The sequence below is a fragment of the Delphinus delphis genome, chromosome 4 (genome assembly GCF_949987515.2).
Source record: "Delphinus delphis chromosome 4, mDelDel1.2, whole genome shotgun sequence".
NCBI lineage: Eukaryota > Metazoa > Chordata > Mammalia > Artiodactyla > Delphinidae > Delphinus > Delphinus delphis.
In genome coordinates, this window is record NC_082686.1 from 103,404,393 (window position 1) to 103,427,595 (window position 23,203).

A 23,203-nucleotide genomic window follows, 5' to 3' on the forward strand; every position below is an offset into this window, starting at 1 on the left:
TGTTGCAGCACTCAGGCTCCTGTCTAGTTGTGGTGCGTGGGCTCTAGAGCGCACGGGCTTAGTTGCCCCACGGCATGTGGGGTCTTAGTTCCCCGACCAGGGATCCGACCGGCGTTCCCTGCATTGGAAGGTGGATTCTTAACCACTGGACCACCAGGGAAGTCCCAAACCTTTTCTGTATACTACATTTTAAATATGAATAACAAAGTCATGGAATCTTGGAGTTGGAAGGGACCTTAGAAGTTATCTAAAATAACTTAAAACTCAGTGAGGAATTAACCTTTTTAACATTCCTGCCAGCTGCTTGAAGATTTCTGTTGGTGAGGAGCAGCCCATTCTAGTAATCTATACTGAACCTTCCCATGGGGTTTTTTTTTTGGCTGCGTTGGGTCTTCATTGCGATGCATGCTTTCTCTAGTCGCGGTGAGCAGGGTCTACTCTTCGTTGCAGTGCATAGGCTTCTCATTGCAGCGGCTTCTCGTTGCGGAGCACGGGCTCTAGGCACGCAGACTTCAGTAGTTGTGGCTCGCGGGCCCTAGAGCGCTGGCTCAGTAGTTGTGGCGTGCGGGCTCAGTAGTGGTTCATGGGCTCTAGAGCACTGGCTCAGTAGTTGTGGCACACGGGCTTAGTTGCACCGTGGCATGTGGGATCTTCTGGGACCAGGGCTCGAACCTGTGTCCGCTGCATTGGCAGGAGGATTCTTAACCTCTGTGCCACCAGGGAAGTCCCCCACTGATTTTTATCTTTGGACTTCCGTTTGCCTTCTGGAGTTACACTGACGTATTGTTCAAAATACCTGAAAGCATCTACTATGGCCCTTCTAAGCTTTTGTTTTCCCCAGAACAGAACATTCCTCAGTTCCTTCAGCCACTGCTTCATCCAATTCTTATTATGGGAGTTGAGAAACCAACCCCTTAACCTTCCTCTCAACTGTAAATCTAACTTGCCAAGGATCCTTTTAAAATGGAACATATATATGGCTATGGGTTTATGATCCCTTTTGCCCAGACTCCTTTCTCTTTCTTGAACCCAAGAGTGTGTTAGGAGTTTTAGTGTGTGAGCTGGGGGAGGGAGGCACATTATGGTACTAACCTGTAGGATTTCTGTTAGCCCTGCCATTCATTTACAAGCACCTGGGGAATGCTTTCCGTGCTAGGTGCTGGGGACACAGCAGTGTACAGAAGTGAGCATTGTTTTTGTTATGGTGGAGCTAGATGGGATCTGAGAGTTATCCTGGCCCAATCCCTTAAAGGCTCTGATGAGAGAAGCAACTCCCTAAATCCAGTAACTTGCCCCCTCCCCCAGCCCCTGGAACTAGAATCCTTGTTTCCTGACTCTCCAGTTATTCCTTTACACCATCACCTTTCTTCATACTGAATTCATACTCAACTAAAACCTTTAGGTCTTCCTAACTTAGACGGGTGTTAAAATGGTCTCCCATCCTCTCTTATGCAGTTGGTTTTTTGAACTGTGATATAGGACAGTAAATTTTTTCCCGTCAGATTTCATCTTGCTTTGGCTCTATTCTAACCTGTTGAAAGCTTTTTAGATTGCAATTATATCTTCTAATGAATTTGCTATTTTTTCCTGCTTTGCCTTGCCTTCAAAATTGAATAAACCCATATTCATTTGTCTTTCATAAGAAGTGTTAAACAGGAAAAGGTTAAAGATAGGCGTGTGATTAAACCCTACAGTTTTTCTCCCAGGTTGACAAAGATGCTCTAACAGCCTTAGAACATAAATGGGAGGACAGGTCTTTGGCTGTTTTGGTCAGTACTGTATTCTCACAGTTCTAGCTTGCGCCCAAGAGGCGTGTGTTGAACAAAAGACTGGCTGTGAAAAAGCCACTGGCCAAGATGGATCAGCTGATTTTGAACCATCTAGGCACTGCCACTGGACTCAGCTTTTTCCATTTTGTTCAGAGGGACCTTTCAGTGCACTGCCATCTTCAGAGAAGCTTAATTCTTGTGTGTTATCTAAGGCTTCCCTTGATCTTCTGGTCAAGGAACCCTTTTGAATATGGAGATGAGGTTAGTCAGGTGAAATTTTCTTAGCGACCCTGCTGGCTCCTGATGGCCACTGCTTCTGTGTCGAAGTGTTCACTAATGTTTACAGAAGTGTGGGAGCTTATTCAGAGTTATTTGGAATATAAACTCACTAACATTATTCCCCCTCAGCAATTCCGCCCTTCCTGAAAAGTGTACTTGGAAGAGACTTGTTGAAAATTGTTTGGGTGAGAATTAGAAAGAGCTGAGCATGATTTGCTTGGAGATTGAACTGTGTTTGCATTTAGGATTTCCCTTTTTTTAAGTTTGTGGTTTAGCTTTGTAAACTCTTTATCCCTGGGGAAGAACAGAGGTGCTTCACTACATGGAGGAAACTATGAAGACATCAGACTAGAGAGATAAAAACAAGTCAGGAAGGATGCCTTGTACTGCAGAGGTTCCAGACCCCACTTATGGGGTGAGGACACCTGGATTTCCAGCCCTGCTCTGCTGCCTGTGAGCCCCTGACTAAGGAGCAGGTCTCCAAAGCACTTACTATAGTGCCAGGACCAGGCAGGTGCTGTTGCTACAGTTACGGAGAGAGGGGAGTATGAAGAAGTTAGGTAAGATAGAAAGCAAGTTCTTTTTGACATTAACTTTGTTCGCCCCGACAGAGTAAAGAATATTTCATTTTTAAGCATTATTAGATTATGCACATGTAGTGGTTGCAGTTCATTCATTCAATAAATAAAATTTGATTCCCTATTATACTTCCAACTGTGTGCTTCAAAGTAAGAAGAAATGTAAGCCTTATCAAATATGCTTAATCCTTAAAGTAGCTTGATGCCTCTTAAATATCTCATACCTCAGTTTGAAAAGGTTCATGTATTTTGTAGTTCTCCAGTTCTCCAGAGAGCATACAGTAGATGTAATAATAATAACAGTTCTCTTGGGCTTCCCTGGTGGCACAGTGGTTGAGAGTCCGCCTGCCGTTTCAGGGGACGCGGGTTCATTACCCCTGTCCGGGAGGATCCCACCAGCCGCGGAGCGGCTGGGCCCATGAGCCATGGCCGCTGAGCCTGCGTGTCCAGAGCCTGTGCTCCGCAACAGGAGAGGCCCCAGCGGTGAGAGGCCCACGTACCGCAAAAAGAAAAAAAAATAATAAAATAAAATAATAACAGTTCTCCAAGAGATGATAATATGCAATAAAGTTTGAGAACAACTGGCTTAAGAAAGAAAAGGGAAGAGAGAAGTAGTGGTCAGACATCACTGGTTCTGTCTGTTTCTAATATAATTGGAGGAGGTAAGAATGACAATTTTATATTGCATTGTTTATGAATTAATGTGTTCAGTTTCAGAGGGTACTACTAGGGAAATTTTCTTCAAGGATATGTATTTTTTTTTGCGGTATGCGGGCCTCTCACTGTTGTGGCCTCTCCCGCTGTGGAGCACAGGCTCCGGACGCGCAGGCTCAGTGGCTATGGCTCACGGGCCCAGCCACTGCGCGGCATGTGGGATCTTCCTGGACCGGGGCACGAACCCATGTTCCCTGCATCGGCAGGCGAACCCTCAACCACTGCGCCACCAGAGAAGCCCAAGGATATGTATTTTTTAAATAAATTTATTTATTTTATTTTTGGCTGCATTGGGTCCTTGTTGTGGTACGCAGTCTTCTCATTGTGGTGGCTTCTCTTGTCGCGGAGAACGGGCTCTAGGGGCACGGGCTTCAGTAGTTGTGGCTCGCGGGCTCTAGAGCACAGGCTTAGTAGTTGTGGCGCACGGGCTTAGTTGCTCCGCGGCATGTGGGATCTTCCTGGACCAGACATTGAACCCATGTCCCCTGCATTGGCAGGTGGATTCTTAACCACTGTGCCACGAGGGAAGTCCTATCATTTTATATTAAACCCTATATGCATAGAACCTTTTTTAGGCAATTAGGATTTATACTTCTTTGTAATATCATGTTTTATGCAGAAGAAGTCAGAATGTTGCACAACTGGCAGCAGTTTGGTAATTATCTTTTTTTTTTTTTTTTTTTGGCTGCTTACGGGCAGGATCTTCGTTCCCCAACCAGGGATCAAACCCTGCAGTGGAAGTGTGGAGTCCTAACCACTGGACTGCCAGGGAGTTTCCAGTAATTATCTTTAATAGTTAGCTTATGTTTTCGCCTTGGATGACTCTGAATCTACCATGCTTGGGCCCAGAATTTCATTGAAATTTGTTTTTTGTTTGTTTGTTTGTGTGTTTGTTTTTTCCTGTCTGGACCTTTTATTTTTAAATGAACATTATCAGAATCAGTGCAGCCTATTAGAATAAGGCTTTGTATTAGAAAATAGCTGAAGAAGAGTAAGCATAGTCTAACAGAAACTCAGGAATTTACTTTTGGAGTCAGTTTATTCTTGGGAATATTTTCGTAATATGTTAAGTGGATAAAAGCACATTACCAGACCATTTGTACAATATTCAGATATCCATCAAGCACCTACTGTGTGCTAGGCTCTGGGCATATGGCATTGAACAATATGGGCAAGGCCTTTCCTTCATGAACTTACATTCTTGTGAAGGGAACAGACAACAAACAGGCGAAGAATTCCAGGTAGGGTTAAGGGCTTAGAGGAGAATAATGTGAATGTGATATGTGATAGGAATGTGATAGAAGATAGGGGCTGGGGGAACTACTTGAGATAAGGGGCTAGGAAAGGACTATCCTAAATGACATTTTGCTGAGACCTAAAGCATGAGAAGGAGCCAGACTTTCCAAGAACCTCTAACTTTTGAGTTAGAGGGGGAACAAGGGCAGACTCCCTGAGGGAGGGAAAGAGTTTGACGCAGTCAGGGATCAGAAAGGAAGCCCTTGTGGCTGAAACAGGGATAGGATGAGGGCAATGGCAGCTGGTGGGATGGGGGCTTATGTTTTCCTGAGGAGAGACAGGCTTGATAGATCTTCATCAAAAATGTTAACGTTGTGGGACTTCCCTGACAGTCCAGTGGTTAGGACTCTGTGCTTCCACTGCAGGCGTCGTGGGTTGTTTTTTGTTTTTGTTTTTTTGTGGTGAGAACAGTTAAGATTTACTCTCTTAGCAACTTTCAAGTACTAACAATACACTATTGTTAAATGGTCCACACATTGTACATTAGATTCCCCAGACACATTCTTATAATTGGAAGTTTGTACCGTTTGACCAACATCTCCCCATTTCTCCCACCCCCTAGTTCCTGGAAACCACCATTCTACTGTTTCTATGAATTAAATGTTTCTAGATTCCACATATAAGTGAGACCATGCAGTATTTGTCTTTCTCTGACTTATTTCCCTTAGCCTAATGATCTCAAGGTCCATCCATGTTGTTACAAATGGCAGGATGTTTTCTTTTTTTTTTTTGCAGTACGTGGGCCTCTTACCTCACACCTGTTAGAATGGCTACCATGAAAAACACACAAGAGATAACAAGTGTAGGGTGATATCTCATTGTGGTTTTGATTTGTATTTCCCTGATGATTAGTGATACTGAACACCTTTTCATATACACGTTGGCCTTTTGTAAATTTGTAAATCTTCTTTGGAAAAATGTCTATTCAAGTCTTTTGCCCATGTTTTTTTTTTGTGTGTGTGGTACGCGGGTCTCTCACTGCTGTGGCCTCTCCCATTGCAGAGCACAGGCTCCGGACGTGCAGGCTCAGTGGCCATGGCTCATGGGCCCAGCCACTCCGCGGCATGTGGGATCTTCCCGGACCGGGGCACGAACCTGTGTCCCCTGCATCGGCAGGTGGACTCTCAACCACTGCGCCACTAGGGAAGCCCTGCCCATGTTTTAATTGGATCTTTTTTTTTTTTTTTTTGCTGTTGGGTTGTAAGAGTTCCTTATGTTTTTTTTTTTTTAAATATTTATTGGAATATAGTTGCTTTACAGTGTTGTGTTAGTTTATACTGTACAGCAAAGTGAATCAGCTATATGTATACATATATCCCCTCTTTTTTGGATTTCCTTCCCATTTAGGTTACCACAGAGCACTGAGTAGAGTTCCCTGTGCTATACAGTAGGTTCTCATTAGTTATCTATTTTATACATAGCATCAATAGTGTGTATATGTCAATCCCAATCTCCCAATTCATCCCACCCCCTCTTTTCCCCCTTGGCATCCATACATTTGTTCTCTACGTCTGTGGCTCTATTTCTGCTTTGTAAATAAGATAATCTATACCAATTTTTTCAGTTTCCACGTATATGGGTTAATGTACGATATTTGTTTTTCTCTTTCTGACTTCACTCTGTATGACAGTCATTAGGGTGTGGAGAAAAGGGAACCCTCTTACACTGTTGGTGGGAATGTAAATTGATACAGCTGCTATGGAGAACAGTGTGGAGGCTCCTTAAAAAACTAAAAATGGAACTGCCGTGTGACCCAGCAGTCCCACTACTGGGCATATACCCAGAGAAAACCATAATTTAAAAAGACACATGCACCCCAATGTTCATTGCAGCACTATTTACAATAGCCAGGACATAGAAACAACCTAAATGTCCATCAACAGAGGAATGGATAAAGACGATGTGGTACATATATACAATGCAATATTACTCAGCCATAAAAAGGAAAAAAATTGGGGCACGGATTTGATCCCTGGTCTGGGAACTAAGATCCCGCATGCTGCATGGTGCAGCCAAAAAAAAAAAATGTTAACATTATCTTTCAGCTTTTATTATCTTTGTGCTTTGTTTTTGCATTCACAGTTCTCTGATGAACATGTATTACATTTGCAATTAGAAACATTTTATATATTTTTTAAATAATTAAATTTACTTTCACTCTGTAGAAAATAACCAACATTCTTGCACCCCAGGAAAGAATATCAGGTTATTTTTGCTTAAATAATTGTACCATTGCTGTAACTGAACTTTTCTATTTCTTTTCTATTTTCTTTTCCATTTCTCTAGAGCCCTTGCATTTGAGCTGATCCCTCTGCCCACTCCCCAGTTTATTTTCTTGTGCCCTGCATGTTTTTGATGCAAAATAAAAGGTCCATACCTGCATGAATTATTAGTTACTATTCATTACTGTTGTTAGTAACTCATATTTCAGATTTTGAGAATGTGAATCTTGAGTGTTTCTGTGTAAAGATGGTAAGGCTGTGATGCTGCTTTACTGTTTGTCTCAAGGTTCAATGGTTGCAAGAAGTTAAACCCCACTCAGAACAGCTCTGGTCAAGAGGGCTGCAGCAGACTCCCCAGGATAGGAAGGGCGGTGGCCAAGAACATGAGGTTTGGAGTCCTGTTTGATTTTTGTCTCTACCACTTACAGCCTGTAACTTTGGGCAAGTTACTGACTCTTTCTAAGCCTTAGTTTCCTCACCTGTGAAATGTGAACAGTAAAGGTCTTTAAAGCTCCTTAATTCGTGGGCTCTCTTGAAGATGACATGGCTTAGTACCTGGTGCTCTTCCCATAGCTGGGGCATCCAGGGCCAGCACATCGTGTGGACACCTGCCTACACTGATTGCACATAGTATCTGAATAAACAGATAATTGATTGGACTGCCAAGCTCTTTTTACATTTCTGTTGAAGTATGGCATGCAGAAAGAAAAGTGTGCAAGTTAGAAGATAAATTATCAGAGTGAACATAGCTGTAGCTACCATCTAGGTACAGAAACAGCACATGGCCAACACCCCAGAAGGTCCCCTCCAGTCTCTCCCAATTATATTTCCTCCTTCTCCCCAGAAGTTACCAGTGTCCTGAATTCTAATGCTTTAGATTACTTCTGCCTGCTTTTCAACTTTGTATAAATCGCATTATAGTGTCTGTTCTTTATGTACCTGGCTTCTTTAGCTCAACCTTATGGTTGAGAGATTCTCCATGATGTCATGTGAGGATGTAGTTTGTTCGTTTTCATTTTGTATAATGTGCTATTCTCTAAATTTCTTTCTTCTACTGTGGGTTGTTTCCAGGTTGGGGCTCTCATGAATAGTGTGGTATTAAAAACTTTAGTGAACATTTTTTGATGTCCTTATGGACATACACGTTGTTGAGTGTTCTGCCTGAGAGTGTAGTAGCCGTGTCATTGGGTACATGTATGTTATATCTTAGTGAATAACACTAAAAAATTTTCCAAAGTAGTTAAACCAGTTTGTTTAGTTTTTTGGGTTTCCTTTTTTACTTCAAACTACTACTTAAATATTTATTTATTAAATCATCAAAATTAGTTTCGTGATTCAGTGAATACAAAGATATTCTAGGATAGCATTTCCCAAAGTGCGGAATTCTAGTCCTGCCAGAGGCTCTGAAACTTAAAATAGGTTCTGTGTTCAGTGAAGTTTGAGAAACATTGCGTAATATATCCTCTTCTCAGAGAATGTACATTAACATTAAAAACTCTGAAAAGCCCTCCATTAAAAAATAATAATTTGAATGATTTCCAGTTTTTTGGTCCACAGCCCTTTTGAGGCTCTGTAACACCTGTAGATAAGACACAAATGCAGCCATCTTTGGCTGCCATAAAGTTCTGTGCTTAATAACTGAGATGTTGGTTCCTTCTCTGAGGACAGTGGTTTCATTTGATGGTTAAAGCACTTGCACGCTTAATAAATCTGGAAGCTGACAACTGTTTTGTCTCTGTAGGTTTTCTGGGCTTTTCTATTATTTGAGATGTTTCTTCAGCTGTTGTTGATCAGCCCCCAAATCAACAATAGTTACTGGTGGCCTGCTGTGCACCCAGCGTTGTGCTAAACTTGTAAGACAGAGAAGATGGTTTGCTTAATGTAAATTATTTAGAATCTAGTTGGTGAATGCGTGTGCAGGTAATACAATCACAAGTTTATTTTTTATAAAATGAAAATTATTTTTAAATTATAAATATAATTTATTTGTTGACGGTGCTATGTGACATTATTATTTAAGAAGTCAGTAATAAAATAACAGTGTCCATATTGGGCCTTTTTATATTTTTCTATGCATTGATGTTTTTGGTTTTTCTTTCTGTCCCTCCCCTGGGACATGGGATTTAGAACAGTGTCAGGGTTCACAAAGCCTCCTGTTCAGCCTTCCTAAGAAGTCCTGTGGTCCCACTGTCAGGGAATGAGCCAATCCCAGATCTCAGGCTAGGCCAGCTTGATTTCTGTGCCCTCATAGTGTGTGCATTTATCTGCGTGGCTGAATGTCGTTTAACTTCAGAAACTACAGAGTGCCCTAGTGCTGACTGGTTAATTCATGTCCTCCACATAAACCTCACAGTAAGTAAATTGGTATTGATGATTTATATCTGGAAGGAGACACTTTTGAGAAGTTAACTTCTCCAAGGTCACACAGCCATTAAGTGCTGCAGACAAGATTGAGGGTGAGCCATCCTACTGCATTTTTATTATGCTGCTTTTCCTGTTTTGATAAATTTAAATTACAAAGAAAGCTATAAATATAAGAGAAGGCCTATTTTTCTGTCACCCTGAATTAACAACTGCTAATATTTTAGAGTATTTGTGTCTAATCTATTTTTTCCCCGTTTTCCCCACACACACCCTTCATCCTTTCAGTGACACCCACACTGCTTAGTGTGGAAGGTGTTCCTGTGGTCCCTTTAAAAAATAGTTTTATAGCTGCTTCTGAAAGCTTACCGTTTCTTGTGTGTGCTTTAAAACTGTTTATCTAAATGGTGTATTTTATATATGTGTAATCATTCAACTTGTATTTTTTACTCAACTTTTTATTTTCAAATTGATACACTATGTACAAATCCAGTAACTATCTTGTAGGATTCCACTGGAAGACAGACCAGCTTTTATTTATGTTATCTTATGGATAGACAATTAGGTTACCTCGAATTTTCCACTTTCGTAGTCCCCCTAATGAGCACGCTTGTACATGTCTCCACATGTGTACACGTATGAGAGTTTTTCTAGGGTGTGTTCCCAGAAAAGGAGTGACTGGTTTTCAGTTTTGCTAGTTGCAGCCCTATTGCTTACCAGAGGGGCTGCAACAGTTTGTGCTTCACAGTGTGTGACAAATAGCATTTACTCCAGTACCTGATTAATATTAAACTTTGAGATTTTTTGATGGTTTAAAAATGTTGTATCTGACTTTAATTTGCATTTCCCTGATTACTTTTGAGATCAACCCTCTTTTCATGTCCGTTGGCCGCTCTTTATTTCCTCTTCTGTGAGCTTCTTGTTCATGTCACTCATTTTCCTTTTGATTTGTAAGTTTTATATAAACTTCATATAAACAGAAAATGACAGCAGATTATTACAAATATATATTATATAATGAATATATATCCAGTCCTTTGTTTTTACTTGTTGTAAATATCTTCTCTGAGCCTGTGGCTCATCAATTTTTTTAAAATATTTTATTATTTTTGGTGGCACCACGTGACATGCAGGATCTTAGTTCCCTGAGCAGGGATCATACCCACGCCCCCTGCAGTGGAAGCATGGAGTCTTAACCACTGGACCACCAGGGAAGTCCCATGTGGCTCATCCTTTAACTGTGTTTATGGTGTCTTGTCTTATAAGTAGTTTTATATTTTGTTGTGACCCAATCTCTTTCACCTTTCTTTTATGGGATATGCTTTTTGTGACTTGTTTACAAAGACTTTCCCCATGCTAAGGTCACAAATCTATTCTGTATTTCTTATCGTGGTATTAGTTTTGCTTTTTTTACATTTAATTCTTTTATCGACTCGGTATTTTATTTTGGAAATATGAATATAATTTTATTTTTTCCAGATTTATTCCAAAACAGTTTATTGAATCCTTTCCCCATTGGTTTGAAGAGCCATCTCTGCCATTTTTCAAGTCCCTATGGATGGATGGGTTTATTTCTGGTCTTGTTATCCAGCTGTTTAATACATTGTTCTATTCCTCTGGTTTAATTACTGAGCTCTGCAAAATATTTGATAACACCAAATCCACCCGAACACCAGCTTCATTCTTTGTTCTCAAAATTTTGGTGGTTATTCCTAGATCATTAAGTTCCTTTCATAATCCTATGAATTTATTGATCAGTTTGGGGAAGTGGAATCTTACATTGGAGTTTTCTTATCCCCGAACATGTTATCTCTCTTGTTTATTCACATCTTTTTTATACTCTTCAGAAATTTTTTAAGTTTTCTACATCAGTGTTCGGCACATCTTTTGTTACCTTTATTTGATGCTGTAATTTTTGTTGCTATTGTGTTTTTCGTGTTAGATTTTAATTTTATTTATCGTTTTAATGTTTCTGATTTGTATGTAAGCTTATATCCAGCATCTTGGTAAACTTGTTAGTTCAGGCTTCCCTGGTGGCGCAGTGGTTGAGAGTCTGCCTGCAGATGCAGGGGACACGGGTTCGTGCCCTGGTCCGGGAAGATCCTACATGCCGCGAAGTGGCTGGGCCCGTGAGCCATCGCCGCTGGGCCTGCACGTCCGGGGCCTGTGCTCCCCAACGGAAGAGGCCACAACAGTGAGAGGCCTGCATACCACAAAAAAAAAAACAAAAAACCTGTTAGTTCTTTCATGTCATCTTTTTCCCTTTGAGTTTTCTATGTAGATGATTATATAATATGAAAATAAGGGCAGTTTTTTCTCTTCCTTGACAATTTTTATATCATATTTCCTCTTCTTGTTTAGGGGATAGTAAGGGTCACTAGAAAAACACTGAATAGTAGAAGTGATAGTGGGCATCCTTGTCTTTTTCCTGACTTTAATGGAAATACTTCTGAAGTTTCATCATTAAGTTTGCTATGGTTTCTTCAATAGGTTAAGGAACTTCCTTTCTATTCCTAATTTTTTTTTTTAATAATCACCTGTGTTGGTTTTTTTGTTTTTCATTATTTTCTGTTTTATCTTTATTATTCCTTTTATTTTCTTAGTAATAACATAGGAATTTTTAAAATTTCTTATACTCAGATCATTTATTTTCAATCTTTTTTTTAAAATATGTTATCTGTTAATGCTGATGAAAGAAGACAGACTAAAAACTCTGCATAACATATCATTTCATTTATGTGACATTCTGGTAAAGGCAAAAATATAGGGATGAAAAACATCAGTGGTTGCCTGCATGTTGGGGGAAGGATTGATTACAAAGGGACACCAGTAGAATGTTTGTTGTGATGGAACTGTTTCATATCTTGATTGTGCTGGTGGTTACATAAGCGTCAAAACTTACAGAACAGTACAACAAAATGGATGAATTTTACTGTATGTAAATTATAAGCCAGTAAAAAAAAATCACATGGATACAAAAAATATATCACATGGATACAAAAAATACATAAAGTAATTCTACTTTTTAAAAAAGGTGCATTATTTTTATGTTTTCTTTTTTCCTCTTTTATAAATTTATTTTTGGCTGCATTGGGTCTTCGTTGCTGTGCACGGGCTCTCTAGTTGCAGCGAGTAGGGGCTACTCTTTGTTGCGATGTGCATGCTTCTCATTGCGATGCCTTCTCTTGTTGCAGAGCATGGGCTCTAGGCATGTGGGCTTCAGTAGTTGTGGCGCTCAGGCTCAGTAGTTGTGGCTTGCGGGCTCTAGAGCACAGGCTCAGTAGTTGTGGTGCACGGGCTCAGTTGCTCTGCAGCATGTGGGATCTTCCTGGACCAGGGATCGAACCCGTGTCTCTTGCATTGGGAAGCGGATTGTTAACCACTGTGCCACCAGGGAAGTCCTAAAAAAGTACATTATTTTTAAAAGTTAATTTTCTGTAAGGATTGTTTTAGTAATACCTAGTGCATTTTCATATGTAGTACTTTTTTAAATGAGGAGGGAAAATTTTTGTTTTCATTGTTTTGAATTTTAATGTATTCAAGAGTCAAAATAATATTTAAAAAAATATATAGGTAACAATGTAATATAACAAAGTGATATTACTAAGTAATATAACAAAGTGATGCCAAGTAGTATAACAAAGTAGTATAAAAAGGAGTGCTCTCACCTTTCTTTCTTATCCACCGCATTCCCCTCTGTCCACTCTGTGTGTCTTTCCACTGTTTTTCATATGTACATACAAATATTGGTTTTATTTTGTATTCCTTTCTAACACAAAAGTTAACATATTATAAACATTGTTCTATATCTTACTTCCTCACTTGATGTATTCTAGAAATCTTTCCATGTCAGTACTTAGAGAACATCCTTATTCTTTTTTTTTTTAACTGCTGTAAAGTTTTCTATTGGGTGGATGTATCATGGTTTATATATGAAATCTCTCATTGTGATCCCTTGGCTTATTTTTAATTATTTACTGTTACAAACAATTTTGCAGCCAATAACCTTATATACATGCATCATTTTGGACATATGCACCTGTATCTGAAATAAACTTCAGGAACAAAATTACTGATAAAATAATAAAAGTATTTGTAATTTGTATAAGTGTGTATTTCCAAACTGCCCTCCATAGAGGTGTTACCACTTTTTACTCTACCAGAAATACATGAGAGAGGGAATTTTTTTCTTTTCTTAACTCTCTTTAGTTTTTATTACTGAAATATTTTAAATTAGGTATAGATGTTGTGACATTCTACTCCTAAGTATATCAGTGTATGACTCTTAAAAATAGGAATATATTTTTTAAATTTAAAAAATTTTTAACAGCTTTATTGAGGTATGACTTACATACCATATAATTATTTCATTTTAATTATACAACTGAATGATTTTTACTAAATTTACAGGGTTCTGCAACCATTACCACAGTCAAATTTTAAAATATTTCCATTACCCTAAAAAGATCCTTTGTGTCCATTTGTAGTCAGTCACGGACCCACCCCCAGGTAACCACTAACCTACTGCCTATAGGGGCATTTCATATGATAATATGGTCTTTTGTGTTGGGTTTCATTTACTTAGCATAATGTTTTTTAGGTTCACCCATTTTCTGAATAATTTTTTTTTTTTCTTGAAGTGTAGTTAATTTACAATGTTGTGTTAGTTTCTGGTGTACAGCAAAGTGATTCATTTATATATATGTGTGTGTGTGTGTGTGTCTGTAAATATATATATACACACACATATATATATATACACACACACATAAATATTCTTTTTCATTATGGTTTATTACAGGATATTGGATATAGTTCCTTGTGCTATACAGTAGGAACTTGTTTATTTACTTTATATATTGTAGTTTGTATCTGCTAATCCCAGACTCCTAATTTATCCCACATCCCCCTTCCCCTTTGGTAACCATAAGTTTGTTTTCTGTGTTGGTGAGTCTGTTTCTGTTTTGTAAATAAGTTCATTCGTATCATATTTTAGATTCCACATATAGATGATGCCATATGATACTTGTTTTTCTCTGTCTGACTTCATTTAATGTGATGATCTCTAGGTCCATCCATGTTGCTGCAAATGGCATTATTTCACTCTTTTCTGTGGCTGAGTAGCATTCCATTGTATTCCACATTTTCTTTATCCATTCATCTGTCAATGGAAATTTAGGGTTGCTTCCACGTCTTGGCTATTGTAAATAGTGCTGCTGTGAACATTGGGGTGCATGTATCTTTTCAAACTAGAGTTTTTTTCAGGATATAATGAGGAGCGGGTTTGCTGTATCATATGGTAACTCTAGTTTTAGTTTTTTAAGGAACTTCCATACTGCTTTCCATAGTGGCTGCAACAGTTTGCATTCTCACCAACAGTGTAGAAGGGTTCCCTTTTCTCCACTCCCTTTCCGGCATTTATTATTTGTAGACTTTTTGATAATGACCATTCTGACCAGTGTGAGGTGATACCTCATTGTAGTTTTGATTTGTCGTTCTCTAATAATTAGTGAAGTTGAGCATCCTTTCATGTGCCTATTGGCCAGCTATATGTTTTCTTTGGAGAAATGTCTGCTTAGGTCTTCTGCCCATTTTTTTTATTGGGTTGTTTGTTTTTTTGTAACTGAGTTGTGTGAGCTTTTGTATATTTTGGAAATTAAGCCCTTGTCAGTTACATCGTTTTCAGATATTTTTCCCAGTCTGTAATTTGTCTTTTTGTTTTGTTTATAGTTTCTTTTGCTTTGCAAAAGCCTGTAAGTTTCATTATATCCCATTTGCTTATTTTTGCTTTTATTTCTATTGCCTTGGGAGACTGACCTAAGAAAATATTGCTACAATTTATGTCAGAGAATGTTTTGCCTATGTTCTCTTTTAGGAGTTTTATGGTGTCAAATCTTATATATAAAGTCTTTAAGCCATTTTGAGTTTCTTTTTGTGTATGGTGTGAGGGAGTGTTCTAACTTCATTGGTTTACATGAGGCTGTCCAGCTTTCCCAACACCACTTGCTGAAGAGACTGTCTTTTCTCCATTGTATATTCTTTTCTCCTTTCAAAGATTAATTGACTATAGGTGTATAGGTTTATTTTTGGGCTTTCTGTTCTGTTCCATTGATCCATATGTCTGTTTATGTGCCAGTACCATGCTGTTTTTTTGTTTTGTTTTTTTTTTTGCGGTACGCAGGCCTCTCACTGTTGTGGCCTCTCCCGTTGCGGAGCACAGGCTCCGGATGCACAGGCTCAGTGGCCATGGCTCATGGGCCCAGCCGCTCCGCGGCATGTGGGATCTTCCCAGACTGGGGCACGAACCCGTGTCCCCTGCATCGGCAGGCGGACTCTCAACCACTGCGCCACCATGGAAGCCCATGCTGTTTTGATTACTGTAGCTTTGTAGTATTGTCTGAAGTCTGGGAGAGTTATGCCTCCAGCTTTGATCTTTTTTCTCAGGATTGCTTTGGTAATTCTGGGTCTTTTGTGATTCCATATAAATTTTAGGATTATTTGTTCTGGTTCTGTGAAAAATGTCATGTGTAATTTGATAGGGATCACATTAAATCTGTAGATTGTTTTGGGTAGTATGGCCATTTTAACAATATTAATTCTTCTAATCCAATAGCATGGTATATCTTTCCATTTCTTTGAATCAGCTTCAGTTTCCTTTATCAATGTCTTATAGTTCTCAATATATAAGTCTTTCTCCTCCTTGGTGAGGTTTATTCCTAAGTGTTTTTCTTTTTTAATGCAATTTTATAAGGGATTTTAAAAAAACTTTCCCTTTCTACATTTCATTGTTAGTGTAAAGAAATGCAACAGATTTCTGTACGGTGATTTTGTATCCTGCTAACGTACTGAGTTTGTTTATCAATTCTAGTAGTTTTTGTGTGGAGTTTTTTATATATGGTATCATGTCATCTACATATAATGACAATTTTTACATCTTCCTTTCCAACTTGGATACCTTTTATTTCTTTTTCTTCTCTGATTGCCATGGCTAGGACTTCCAATACTACGTTGAATAGAAGTGGTGAGAGTGGGCATCCTCGTCTTCTTCCAGATTTTAGTGAGAAGGTTTTAAGCTTTTTACCAAGTATTATGTTGGCTGTGGGTTTGTCAAAAATAGCTTTTATTATGTTGAGATATGTTCCCTCTATACTCACTTTGATAAGAGTTATTAACATGAATGTATGTTGAATTTTATCAGATGCCTTTTCTGCATCTGTTGAAATGATCATATGGTTTTGTCTTTTCTTTCGTGGATGTGGTGTGTCACATTGATTGATTTGCATACGTTGAACCATCCTTGTGACCCTGGGATGAATGAATCCAACTTGATCATGTTGTATGATCTTTTTTTTGTGTTCTTGAATTTGGTTTGCTAGTATTTTGTTGAGAATTTTTGCATCTATATTCATTAAAGATATTGGCCTGTAATTTTCTTTTTTGGTGCTTTGTCTGATTTTGGTATCAGGGTGATAGTGGCTTCATAGAATGACTTTGGGAGTGTTCCCTCCTCTTCAGTCTTTTGGAAGAGTTTGAGAATGATTGGTATAAGTTCTTCTTTGTATGTTTGGTAAATTCCCCAGTGAAGCCATCCCCATGTTCTGAATTCTTAAATAAAATGTTATAGCCAAACAAAGTATCAGTACTTTGTTTCTTTTTACAGCTGAATAGTATTCCATTGTATGGATATAGCACATTTATTTACCCAGGAACATTTCCAGTTAACATGATCACACCTAACAAAATAAATAATCCTTTTCACATCACCTAATATCAACATTGTCTTCAGTTTCTCCAGGATCCAGTCTGGGATCATACACTGCAATTGTGTATGTCTCTTAATCTCTTTTAATATTGAGGCATCCCTTGTTTTACGGGATTGACTAGCTGTAGACACCATGCTAGTTGTCCCATAGAACACCCCACCTCCTGGGTTTGTTGGAGTGTTTCCCTGTGGAGTTCTTAGCTTGTTCTTCTGTTCTCTGTATTTCATATAAAATGTGATTAGATTCCAGTTAAACATTTTGGCTAGGATGTACACTTCACATTGTATCTCATTTGGAGACACATAATATGTGTTTGTTCCATTATTTATGCTGAGATTGATGATGGATGAGAGTGGTAGCATTCCTTCACTGTGAATTTTATATTTTTTTCAGTCCTTACAAGTAAAAAGTAATCTTTGTGGTGTTACTTTGGTACCATACGATGTATAATTCCCCATCAGTCTTTCATTTGATGATTAAAACTCTGATTGATAATCATTGCCTGAATCAGTAATTTCATGAAAGGTTGCAACATGATAGTTTTCTTATTCTGTCATCCTATCTACATTCATAATTGGCAGTTTTCTATTAAGAAGAGCTTCTCCTTTTCACTTGGAGCTATTTGTCTTCCCTGAACTACAAATCACTCTTTAAAACAAAACAACAAGAGAAAAAATTTGACTTGTCTTCTCCCCCAGTAATTTTCAAGTAAGGGACTGGTATAATATCTTCCTCATTGAAATGTTATACATTGCTGGTATTCAGTTGCATGTATTTTATGATTACCACTGTGGTGTTCTCTTTAAGTTTATGGATTAAACAAAAGTTGGGTGTGTAAGGGTTTTGAGTTTCCTGACAGGATTTTTTGTCTGTTTATGTGTTTTTCAAGATATGTTTTGGTAGTTAAGCTGAAATAATACTGTGATCAGATAATGGGGCCTGTGTTAAATTAAGTTTTGAATTTTGGAGACAGCTTATGTAACCTAATATGATCAGTTTTCTTTTTAGTATAATCATTTTATTTATTTTTATATATTTGTTTTTTTTGGCTCACTGGGTCTTTGTTGCTGCACACGGGCTTTCTCTAGTTGCAGCGAGCGGTGGCTTCTCTTGTTGAGGAGCATGGGCTCTAGGCATGCGGGCTTCAGTAGTTGCAGCATGCAGGCTCAGTAGTTGTGGCATGCAGGCCCCAGAGCATGTGGGCTTCGGTAGTTGTGGCATGCAGGCTCAGCAGTTGTGGTGCATGGGCTTAGTTAGCCCGCGGCATGTGGGATCTTCCCAGACCAAGGATCAAACCCGTGTCCCCTGCATTGGCAGGTGGATTCTTAACCACTGCGCCACCAAGGAAGCCCATGATCAGTTTTTTAGTAAATGTTTCGTGTGGTCTTGAAAAGAATATTCCTGTTCTTTTTAATTGAATGAAAGGTACTAAATCAAGACTATTAATAATAATAATAATTTTATTTGAAACACTTTCATCCTTATTTTTTTCTGCTTGATGTATTTAGTTATTTAGAGAGATTTGTTAAAAATCTCCTCTTAGGATTATAGATTTTCCCATTTGTACTCATACTTTTCAGAGTTGGCTTTATGTATTTTGAGACTGTTTCTATGTTTCTATAGCTTCATGATTGTTAAATTATCTTGATCTGTGTGGAATGTATATGTTGGTTCCTTTTATTAGTAACAAAATCTCCTTGTCCCTTTTAAATGCTGTTCATTTAAATACATGAGGTTAATAAATAACTACAGCAGATTTCTGATTGGCATTTTCCTGATTTTTAAAAAATTTCCTAATTTTTAAACTTCTTGTGTTGTTTTGTTTTAGGCATGTATCTTATAAGTAGTATATGGCAGAGTTTTAAGCCAATCTGAGAGTCTGTTTTTCAGTAGGTGAGTTTACGTTTATATTTACTCTGATATCGGATGCATTTAAATTTACTTTCGCCACCTCCTTCTGTGGTTTTCCATTTGCCATGCGTTTTCTCTGCTTTTTTCCTTTTTTCCTGCCCTCTGTTGAGTTGATAGCTTGCTTTGTTTCTTTTATTTCTTAATCTGTGTGGAATGTATATGTTCAGTATCTGTTCTTTCAGGGTCGTCACTCTAAAGGTTAATACACATTATTAAATGAAACTCTTTTTAAAGCAACCACATCATTTTTATGTAGTATTTTGGTTTCACTTTTTTAACCACACCAAAAAACAGTTTTTGTTCTTCGCTCTCTCTCTCTCTCTCTCTTTTACTATGTATATTTATTAGTTTTCATTATCTTTCAATAATCTCTTTACTTACCTTTGTTTCTTGAATTCTGTTCCTTCCTCCTGAGTTCATTTTTCTTCATACTAAAATACATTCCCTTGGTACTCCTTTTAGCTAGAGTTTGTGCACTTTATAAGTCCTAGTCCATTTCACAGTGTTTTTATTTCACCTTCATTTTACTTGAACTCTAAAATTCACCTGTAAAATATGTACAGTAAAACCAGTTGGCCCACAATATAGGGTTATTGGGGGGAACTAATAAAATTTGTTGAAATACTTTATAAACGGTTTTGTGTGTGTACGTAGTGCTATTATTATTAGCTAATATACATCCTATTAGAGTTATATTAGAATTACAGTGTTTTGAATGGATTTTAAAAATCATTGCTTACTGTACTTAGTTAATATTTACTGAGACAAAAGAGAATAATACCTACTAGAAATATCATGAATTGTACATGCTCACACCTTGGGAGAAGAGCTGAGATAAGGTGAAACTCGGGATCCTAACTGCTAGCTTAGGGTTACTCCCATTCATTGGAACTTTGAGATACGCAAGCATGAAGTCCAATTTTTTTACTTTGTTTTTATCTATTTACAAAGACAATACACAAATAGTGTGGAAAATCCAAATGATAAAAGAAAGAGAGAAAGAAATCTTCCAGGAAGTCCATAGAATTGAAACCATTGACATATTGGGACACATCCTTCCAGACATCTTGCTCTGCAGGTGTGGCTGTGTGGATTCTGGAGACTTGTCTTTTCATCTTTCAAAAAGAATCATACTACATATGCAATTTTGCTACTGCATTTTTCACTAAGTAATATATCAAGAGAATATAGCTAAGTATCATTGCATATAATGAATAAATGTATACCGTTGTATGGATGTATCATAATTTTGTTTAACCAATTCCCTATTGGGAGACTTTAAAATAATTTTTTATATTATAAATTATGCACAGTTGCCTGATTATTTCTTTAAGATAAATTGCTAGCAGTGATATTGGTCGAAGAGTGTGCACATTCAAGTCTTTGATACATGTTTAATAAATCTCTCCAAAAAGTGCACAAGAATGCCTCTTTTCCTCACACAAACTAAGTATTGTCATTTTTCCCCCTTAATTTTCCAGTTTGAGATTATTGTCAATATCTCTGCTTACTTGTGAGTTTGAATATCTTTTCTTGTTTTATCGTTCATTTGTAATTCTTTTGAGAACTTCCCCTTTGGCTGTTTATTCTCTTTTTGCTTTCTATTTCTTATTAAGCTGTATGAACTCTTATTTGGTTTATAAATTATTATAAATATCTTATTTTTTCCCTCTTTTTTTTTTTAATCTTTTAACCTTGTTTGTGCTTTTTATCGCGTTGTTTTTTTGCTTTTCAACCTTGTTCAAGAACTTTATGAAATTTTTATTTGATCAAAATTTCCTTTATGAGTTCTGGGTTGTTTCCTTAGATGGGATAACTAAAAGTTCTTCCCCACTTCAAAACTGTTAAATGTTCATTTGTATATTTTGTGTGTCTGTGCTCCTAGCAGTTTATTTTTCTCCCATTTGAATCTTTAATCCCTTTGGAGTGTTTTTGGTATAAGGAGTGATACACATCAGTGCCTTCCTGTTTGTCACATCCTGTTGTGGTTTTTAAATTTGACTGATGAAAATCAATATATGAGCATCCTAAAGCATGGCAGGAATGAGATGTGCTTCATAGTTTTCGGTTTACTAATGTGTCTTGGGTATTTGTAAGTAGAGATAGAGGTTCAAAGGGGAGGGAGTGGATTGGGAAGTGGTAGTTAACAGTCTCATGTCAGGGTTACCTTCTGTGTATGTGTATGGAACAGAGAATTAAAGAGAGGATACCAGCAGAGTGTCTCTTAGAAGTTTCGTGTTTCACTTCTTTTAGTGACCCTGAGTTCTTTATCCAGGGAAGTGGAACTGTGGTAGGATGTCATAAGACACCATCTGACGTGAGGACTTAGAGGTTTTACGTCTTGAATACCAAGTGCTCTTCTTCCCTGATGAACCCATGAACTCTCTGAATTCTGTGGATTCGTGGGCTTTTTTTAACGTTTTATTTCAGCATATGTTCAGAAAGAAATTGGAATGGGGAAGGGGTTCCGTTCCCCTCTTTGACGTCTAATTCCCTGACCCATAAGTAGATGCTGTTAAGTTTCTTATGTATCTTACAGAAATTTCAAGCACTATTTTTGACTACTACTTGCTACTGAATGTTCAGTTGATGAAATTGAAGGTCTTTCACTCAGAAGAAATAAATCAAGAAGGTAAGAAATAAAATCTTTTGACGCTTCGAAACATTCATCAAGTAGGAAGAATTCATCAAGATTATTTCTTTAGGATAATCCCTTTTGACAATAAAAATCAAATTTAGTGAACATAAACAGGATGGAATAGCGGCAAAGCGTAGAACACGGCTCACGACGATAGCTTCTGTTTGTTGCGTACCTGACACGGGCCATCTGTTAATTCACACTGTATTAACATCTTCATTCTGTAGAGATGAGGAAACTGAGGCTTCCGGAGGTAAATAACATACCCGTAGCTCTCCCTGGTTGGCAAAGGACAGAACTAGGTGTGGGCTCTGGTCTCTGCCTTTGGAGCCACCTGTGTTGTGGGTAACCTGAAGTCTGTTCCAGCCAGTCCTTCAAAGACCTTCCCCCACTTTTGGAATAGATAGTTCCTGTTCTTTTTGCTGCTACTTTATTTTCTTCGTAGGCCCATAAGCAGTAGACATCATAACTACAGACACAATTTCACATTTATGAACTGTGGCTTGTAGAATGCATAAAAGATAACTTTTATAGTAAGATTTGAGTTCTTCCCATTATTGAAGAGTAGCCGGGCCTCCATTGCCTGTGTGCAGTTATACAGGAAGCCCCCTACTCAGATGCTTTCCTTCCATGTGTCCGAAATTTGTTATAATGTGCCAGTTTGTTAGAATAAGTAAAACTGCCATTTGATGACAGTTGTAATAAATGTACAGGTCATCGATGGCTGAGATTAGATGGAGCTCCCGAGGGTTGTGCTGTGTCTAGTAGCCAGGTGAGGAGAAAGTGTAAGAAGATATTAATTCCTTCCATAATTCTCGTTCTAGGTCTATTCTGTTTCAGCTTTTTCTGGGAGCTAGCTGTGTAAGGCTAGTAAGGGGGAGAAAGGAGGATGGGGGTGGGATGGATAGACCTACATTTTATGTTTCTACAAATAGAAATAGCACATCAGACAGGTCAGTGTTCATTGCACTCTTGCTGTAGGTCTCTGTCTTGTACTTTGACTCTTGTCAAAAGAAAAATGTTCTTTCCGACAAGGTCATAGAATATAAGTGGAAAGGCAAGACACGTATACATGAAACCGAACTAGAGAGTTTGCCGAAACATTCCATTGTATTGTGTGACTTAAAATATAAAAAACATTAGAGGTAGGAAAGGATATTGTAGCAAGAGGTAATCAGGGCAGGTAAGATATGGCCAGAGGGAAAGGACAAAGAGTCTTGAGATCCTGTCATTTTTATATGTATTAAGAGGCAGAAGAACTGTATGTCCAAAGACCTAAGATTGCCCCAAGGTAGAACCCTTGGTAGACCAGCCTTTCCATATAATGACATTAATGTATGCCCTCCACAGCAAATTCTGGGTTCCCAGGATCTCTCCCCCAGTTGATTGTGGGTGAAAGGGCATGGTCAGAAGCTTCCTCAACCTGCCCTTCATGTTGTTGATCTGTCCCTCATTCTGAAGTTCTTTAGCATTTGATGTAAACAGTCTGTACTACATTGCTGTGACATGTTTACGTGTTGCCTTGGGATTTGCACTCCTCCCATTTCCTTCTTCCTGTGGCCTCCTTAGTGCCTGGTGCAGTCTGTGGATGTTGAAGTTCTAGTAAACACTTAGTACATGAATGTCTTTGTACTGAGGCCCACGATCATGGCACCAGGAAAGCCCTGTGGGA

At 38.2% G+C, this 23,203-nt stretch overlaps 1 protein-coding gene across 12 annotated transcripts in view; it reads left to right on the forward strand.

Annotated features, from left to right (window-relative positions):
- Positions 1-23,203, forward strand: part of B3GALNT1 (beta-1,3-N-acetylgalactosaminyltransferase 1 (Globoside blood group)) — a 33,119-nt gene that overhangs the window by 5,903 nt on the left and 4,013 nt on the right. For 8 of the 12 annotated variants that reach the window (XM_060011192.1, XM_060011196.1, XM_060011194.1 and 5 more), the window contains 2 exons: positions 18,811-18,875; positions 21,433-21,525. The gene's annotated coding sequence lies outside the window, so the exon portion shown is untranslated. The remainder of the gene's footprint in view (positions 1-18,810; positions 18,876-21,432; positions 21,526-23,203) is intronic. The other 4 variants (XM_060011201.1, XM_060011198.1, XM_060011199.1 and 1 more) reach the window with 1 other exon arrangement.